Below are 7,430 nucleotides of genomic sequence, written 5' to 3'. Positions count from 1 at the left end.
AGAGTTAATCAACTGGATTTTTAATCTCCTGAGCCACAGCCCTGGTGCCATAATATTTACGCTGGCCATTCTAAAGCTACCCCCATCTAACTGGGTTTCTTGATTCACAGCTCTGGTTGACCTCATTAAGTACTGACTAATAGTCTAAATATGGGAGTGTCTGTGGGAGGAAGTGGAAAGTAGAGATGAAAACACAACACATCTCCCATCTAATAAAAGCTGCAGGCATTTTGGAAACAATCGGTGAGAACCGGAAAGTCCACAGGTACCGCAATAAAACAAGAGACATGATTTTCTGAGATTAAAAGGTATTAATGAATATTTAAAAGTCTATTACTTCACCACCTTGTATTTGCAAATCTATTAGATGTTTATACATTTGACACCTGCGAGGTTATTTTATTCCTTTTTGCAAATGACTGACCAGACCAAGAAACTTTGATTTGACTTGAAATTACCGCATGTCTATAGGACTGAAACTGCTCAGCAGTTTTCTATTACACTACCGCTACTCACTGTTTATTATCTATGCATAGTTACTTTACCCCTACCTACATGTACAAATGACCCTCTACTAACCTGTACATTGACTTGTTACCAGTACCCCATGTATATACCTTCACTATTGTTGTTTTGTTTTTTTTAACTTTTTTTTTACAACTAATTTATTTAGTAACTATTTTCTTAACTCTATTTCCTTAAAACTGCATTGTTGGTTAAGGACTTGTAAGTAAGCATTTCACAGTAAGGTCTACACCTGTTGTATTCGGCGCATGTGACAAATAAAGTGTGATTTGATTTTGACATTTATCTGGGTTCTAAGTTAGGTGTTTCATCTGCATCTGCTGTTATCTCTCTGTGGCCCCGGCTCAGCCAGAGCATACTTATCTAACAAAAAGGAACTGTATGTAACCAGAAACAATAGACTTGATCGAGTGCATTCCTCAATTGGGGTCGGGTTACGACGGCCACTTTAATAGAAGATATCTGTCGAAGGAGATCTCCAAAGTTTTGCATTTGATCTTTATCAGTCTTTCAGAGCTTTTTAAAAAGGGGTACGTTCAACATATGTTAATTTGAGCATATTCTATTAAATGGTGCTAACAGGAAACACCCCAGAGCTCTGGTGACAGATGGCAATCCAACAGTGATTTGAACACTCAGGATAAAATGACATATCTATTTAATCATTTATACAGTCCAAAGGTCAATTGATTATTAGAAATATAAAATTAGAAGTTATAAATGCATATACATTGTAATGCCTACAAAATGTTTACACATGTTTGCAATTAATGAAACACGTATTCTTTATAGTTTGAATCACTCATCAATGAGTTATCATAGTTTTAAAAAATGAATTGGTAACACTAAGTTATGTTAAAGAACACAATGAAATGATTGACTTGTACGGCAATGTTGAGGAGAGTTAGCAAGCAAGCATTTCACTGTGCTGTATGCACATGACCAATAAACCTTGATGTGAAGTTAACAAATTACATTGAAAAAAATGTGGAAAATTCCACATTGATGGTAGACAGACCACTACTGAACTTTGAAAAGCCCCATTTAATGTTATTAGCGTAACAAAGGAAGATATGCTAATGGTAATCTTTTGGGCCAGCAATGTGTGCATGGGTGGGATCCATGTGAAACGACCTGAGAATGACTCTGCTTCTAAAGAATTCCCACACCAATGAGCTCCAGGGGAACTAGAGCCAATGGTTATAGCATGAAGTTACAATATTCTCATATATATATATATATATAGTATATTGCTTGTTTATTATATTTAAGAATGTGTTAACAATATGACTGTTAGGATTATGTTATAATAATGATTATCTTATTATCATTAGTAGCAGCCAATTTTTGTTTTGATAATCTTTACCATCATTAGTATGTGTGATAGGTGTGTAAGTGCAAGTGCAATGCTGAATTGGTGGACCCTTTAAGATTATATTGACAAAACTTAAATCACACCACCAACAGATTCCGTTGGGGGGTGGGATCACATATGCTAATAAAGCAGATGTCCATCAGCAGTACTCAACACAGTCCAGCCTATAAAAACAAAGCTTCTTTCTTCTGTGAGGAGAACACAGCCTGACTGATCCGCTCTTTGGGTTCAGAGAGCCAACAAGATTATTCCTTGATACTGAACTACCCTCTCAGAACTATACAAAATCAACCAAATCCCAAAGGAATTGGTAGCAAACTGTGTTCAGACTAGATATATGGTTTAACTCAGGACAAGGTCCATATAAATAAGAACTAAACTCAAACATGCACATGAGTGGTCTTTGTCCAGTCCACCACTTCCCCCACAAGTACAGTAATTTGATCCCCAGACCAGGGCAGTTCTTTCCTCATTCTGAGCAGTGTGTGTGTTTGGTCAAGGTGTGAGTTGAGTTCCTCCTGAACTTTCCATGACACAGGCTGGAGGTTTCAGACATGTCTCTCTGTCCACTCTGCGCTTCTTCTATACACCGAGCTGATTATCCATAAACCATTGTTGTCTCCACAGGCATTTCGGATGCCACCGCAAATATAAGCTTTGTCCTTAGGTGACTGATCACAGATCAACTAAAGTTCATGCACTTATGAGATCAAATGTTAAATATAAATATGACATGTGATTGGGGTTGGGTTGCTAAACATTGAATATAAATGTTAAAAAGGCGAGACCGATTCTTGATACTATAACTCTTCAACACAATACAATTCTCAAATACAATACCCTCATCTCTTTCAGGCCCTCATCTGACCATTGTATTTCCTTGTTCATTCAACCAACTGTGACTAACAGCATTCTACATCAAAAAAGACAACAAGACCATTTCCTGGGTCTTAGAAAGAAAGTGTTCAATGCAGAAGCATGGCACCCAGTTGGCCATAAAATAATGAGGGGAGGAGAAATGAGAAGGGGTCAATACATACAATTTTTTAAATATATATATTTTTTTTTACCTTCATTTAACTAGGCAAGTCAGTTAAGAACAAATTCTTATTTTCAATGGCGGCCTAGGAACAGTTGGTTAACTGCCTTGTTCAGGGGCAGAATGAGACACGAGGACAGAGAAACTCACATTTGGCTCATCTTCAGATGAAAACAACAGTACAATATAAAATGTTTGAACATTTAAAAAAAGCCACGGCTCTTGTCCTTTCTCATTCCCCCTCTGAACAGAGGGTCTATAGAAATTAAAAGGATGAAAAGGTTTCAAAAGGGGCCTAATGCCATCCATGCATGCAGGCCATGGAGTTTAATGGTGTTTCTCCTAAAACGGGGAACAAAAGAGATTCTTCCTGTCGACCCATTAAGGACGGTGCTCAATAAATATGCATCATAAGAGAAGAGCAATCACATTTCAATATTCATTCAATCATGGTATTGCTGCGGATTACTGATAGTATAAAATGCATTAACACTTTACTGTAGGCACACAAATACAGCCTTAGTGTATTTATGAAACACTGCACAACAGCCTTAAGTGTCTTATGATACAAATAATGTTGATTTTAAACACTTGCTATAAGCTATCATTACCCATGTAATTATAACATTATTATAGCAAGTCGTTATACTGGGTCCTTATTATAAGCCGCAAAAAATCACTCTGGTTTGCTGTCAGTTTGAGTAAGGATGCAATCACTTTCTGCTGTGTGATTGTGCATTTAAACCAGATAAAGCAAACACAGCCTTTAAAACAAACACAGACATAGCAAAGAGTAGGATCCCTAAACTGCCAGGAGACAATGGTCTATATCTGTCAAGATTTCCATCATGTTTGTTTTTTTAGGATAATGCATGCGTGAGCAAAGAAAATATTGTGCTTGCTCATGGCCATCTGTCGAAGGCAAAGGCATCTTTCAATTGGTAAATGTTCATTCGTTTGGATATGCAATAGGTTTAACTGTGAGAATATTGACAATATAGGTTTGAAGGATCATAGTACCTTTTCAACTATTTCTTCAGTCAGCCCATCCTTCATCAGTGTTGTTGCATACGTGAGTTCTTCAGTGGATTGGACAGTGACATTGAAAGCAAAGATCTAACCAGACAAGACTGTGATTGACTGTCCCTCCAAATCTAACTGAAAGTGCATACCGAAAACACAAAGCAACCTGCTGACAATGCGAAAATGATCACAAAACAAAGCAAAAAACCAGACAAATAGTATGTTTGACGAGAGAATAACAATTGATTGCAGGGGACAGTAACCAAAAGCCAATTGATATAGAAACTGAGAAAATATTGCAAGCTAAAGAAAAACTTCAAAAAGAACATGCAAACATGCCTTTTTTTGGTAAACCAATGGCCTTTACATACAAACAATCACAATAGGTTTTTACGTTCACAGCTGGGCTATCAACATCATCACATTCATCATAGGTAATTTCAAAATGGTATATCTAGACCGCAAGTCACAGCAAATTATATTTCTGAGTGTTTAAGAGCAGGAGATATTCCTTTGTCCTTTTAAATTATTTGTATGGGCTTTTGCCAGCAACACTCTGGCCCTCCCCATTGGCTAAAAATTATACTTATTTTCCTGTCCCCGAGGACTTATTTTTAAACACTGATTTCATTCTTAAAGAAACAACAGCAAAAATAGCCTGTCAGTGTAATGCTTCCTGACAGCCCAGGATAAGACAAAAACAACACCATAAATACTAACGTTTTGAATGAATTTACAATTTACACTACCCCCCCAGGCCTATTTTTTAGAAGTTAGTGTTGTGGGTAGACTATATCTTTACTTCATGAGTAAGAATATGGAATAAGTTATATATATATAAATATTTTCAATATGCTACTTTTTACTAAATGAATTGTCTGAATCAAACACTGGAGTTGTTTTGTAAAGACTTCAGACCTAAAAACATAAATAGCTGTAAAGTGAGCGGCTATCCCATTCTTTTGTCGCCGCTCATAATTCCAATATCTGAAATGTGACCTGGGTGCTCTGAGAGCTAAATAGAGCAACATGATCAACCACAGTGTATTTCTCTTGTTAAAGAGGAACAAATGGCCGCCTAATAAGCCTCACTGTTACTAAAACAAAATGTATCTCACAACAATCACAAAATTCAAGTGATAAGACCCTGAAAGGTCTGGAATACAGCGGCTGTCACCCCTACCTGTAGTCTTGCTGCATGTTGGTTGTCAGGACTTACAAAAGACTTGAAATCTGAAATAAGACGGCATAATAAATTCAATGGCCTTCATACTTTGACAAATGATTGCAATGCATCCAAAAAGAGAATTCACTTGTACCACTAGGCACATTGTCCACTTGTCAAACGGAATGTCTAATCAAAATACGTCTATATTTTGTATTTCAAACACATATTGTATTGAATGAGGGGCAAGATAAAAGCCTCCCATGTTGTGAAAAAAATCTAAACTCACTTAAAATGTCAATAGTGTCAGGAGAAAAAGATGCTAGCATTGGAAAACAAATCCATATCAACTCTGAACTGATCAGTTAATTGCATTAAGGGAATCCAATGCCTTTTACTAATGGTACAGCAAATTGTGTGCAAACGATTCAAAGGTCAAAACATTTGCACACAACAAAGAGTAAGGTATTTAGATAGTGGAACATCACATCATGGGACTTTATAGCTTTCTAAAAAAAGATGTAAAAAGGAACCAAGAAAGAAATCCAAACCCTTTTTTAAAAAGAACTCCAATGTTGTCGTCCACGCGGCCCTAAATATTTATCACCATATTACTGACAGGAGTGAGATTAACCATAAGGGCAGAATATTCATTAAGTTTTATAATAATGGCCCTTTTGACATTTTCACACTATTAAAAGTGGTCAGATACTACTGTTCTGTTACAGAGGGAAGACTCCCCAAGTATTTCACATCATCCAATCTCTCCATCACTTGGCCTTCTCTGGCTTAGTTCATGTCCAGAAGGAATGCATCACAAAATACGACTTCTTTAAGCAGCTGTGAGTGGAAATAGCTTTTCCTGGAGACATTTATGACCCCCATTCAAAGGCCTGACATCTCAAACACAGGAAGGAAGGAACTCAGAAGTGCCATACAGTATCAAGAGGTCCATTTACACTTCCTGCTATATCTTTTTAACAAAGCCTCACAAAACGCACCTTTATTCAAAACAGAAATATACGATTATATGGATTTGTGAATGGACATGGTTTTACTTACATGCACGCACACACAGTACATAGGTTTGTGGATGTATAAATGCATGTGTGGATGCTTTTTATATTAGCCATTTCAAGTAACTCAAATGGCTGTGTCAAACTTTGAATAATTACACAGGGATTTACATATATATAAAAATAAAATAAAAACTGGGAGAGAGAGCACTTAGCCCACCCTCCTATGACGTTGCATGTAGAATGTGTTCGGGGGAAGCAGGCCCTCCTCAAGGGTGCTTGGATTTGTAACCCTGGAAGTCTCTGCCTGATAATAGATCAAAGAGATGCATAAGAGAACAATTCTAGTTTTAAAACACTTTGCCCACATAGCAGCCAGTCACCCTAATGCATAATGGAATTTTACAAGGCCTCAGCAATTATGGCTTCAACCAATGGACTCTAGTAATAAAACACCACGTAAAAATCTCTTAAATGAGATAATTAACTCCACATTATAAAAAGTAAAAAAAGATACACACTAGGGTGCATTATGTTGCTGTCTGATTATCACTCATATAGTCATAACACAAATTACATTTTGTATAATACCTAATAAGATCAAACATTTACAGGGATGAAAATAGACAGACATAAAATGTTTATAGATGTGGGGGAAAAAAAAGAGGCATTGGTTCAGATTAATAGTTCAGGAGGATGATTTTAATGTTGGATACTTACTGACCCTCAAAGGCAATCTAGGGACATTACACCAGAGCGCGAGAGATGCTGGAGCCTTATGTCAAATGGCTGGTAGCCTCGGACACCCAGGCTTCACTGAAATGACGAGATGTCTGAATATAGAATGGTTAAAATAAGCATACATACAACTGTAAAAACATGTATGTTTACATGAGAAATCATATAGATCTCAATAAATAACCACAGTACGTTCTACAAAGACTGGGACTTCACAGATACTACATCCACCCTCTATCGATCTCTAGATCCTTCAAAAAAAGGTACAATTATTTCCATTCTACAGAATCACAAAGTGACATTCCACATATTCCATGACTCTTGAGATCTCCCCTTCCTCGTTGGAAGAGCAGTCGGAGCATCAGCCAGCGAATGATTTGCTCAGATTGTGCCCATCCACAGCCAGAGAAAGCAGAGGGGTCACAGTTGAGTTTCTAAAGCCATTAGTGCTGAAAGAAAAATCAATGGTCAACTGTGCCAGAGAGACTCCTTGGTAACGTCCCAAATGGCACCCTGTCCCCTATAGGGTGCAGTACTTTTGACCTGAGC

The sequence above is a fragment of the Oncorhynchus masou genome, chromosome 33 (genome assembly GCF_036934945.1).
Source record: "Oncorhynchus masou masou isolate Uvic2021 chromosome 33, UVic_Omas_1.1, whole genome shotgun sequence".
In the NCBI taxonomy this organism is placed as follows: Eukaryota; Metazoa; Chordata; class Actinopteri; order Salmoniformes; family Salmonidae; genus Oncorhynchus; species Oncorhynchus masou.
This window is presented reverse-complemented; position numbering follows the sequence as displayed.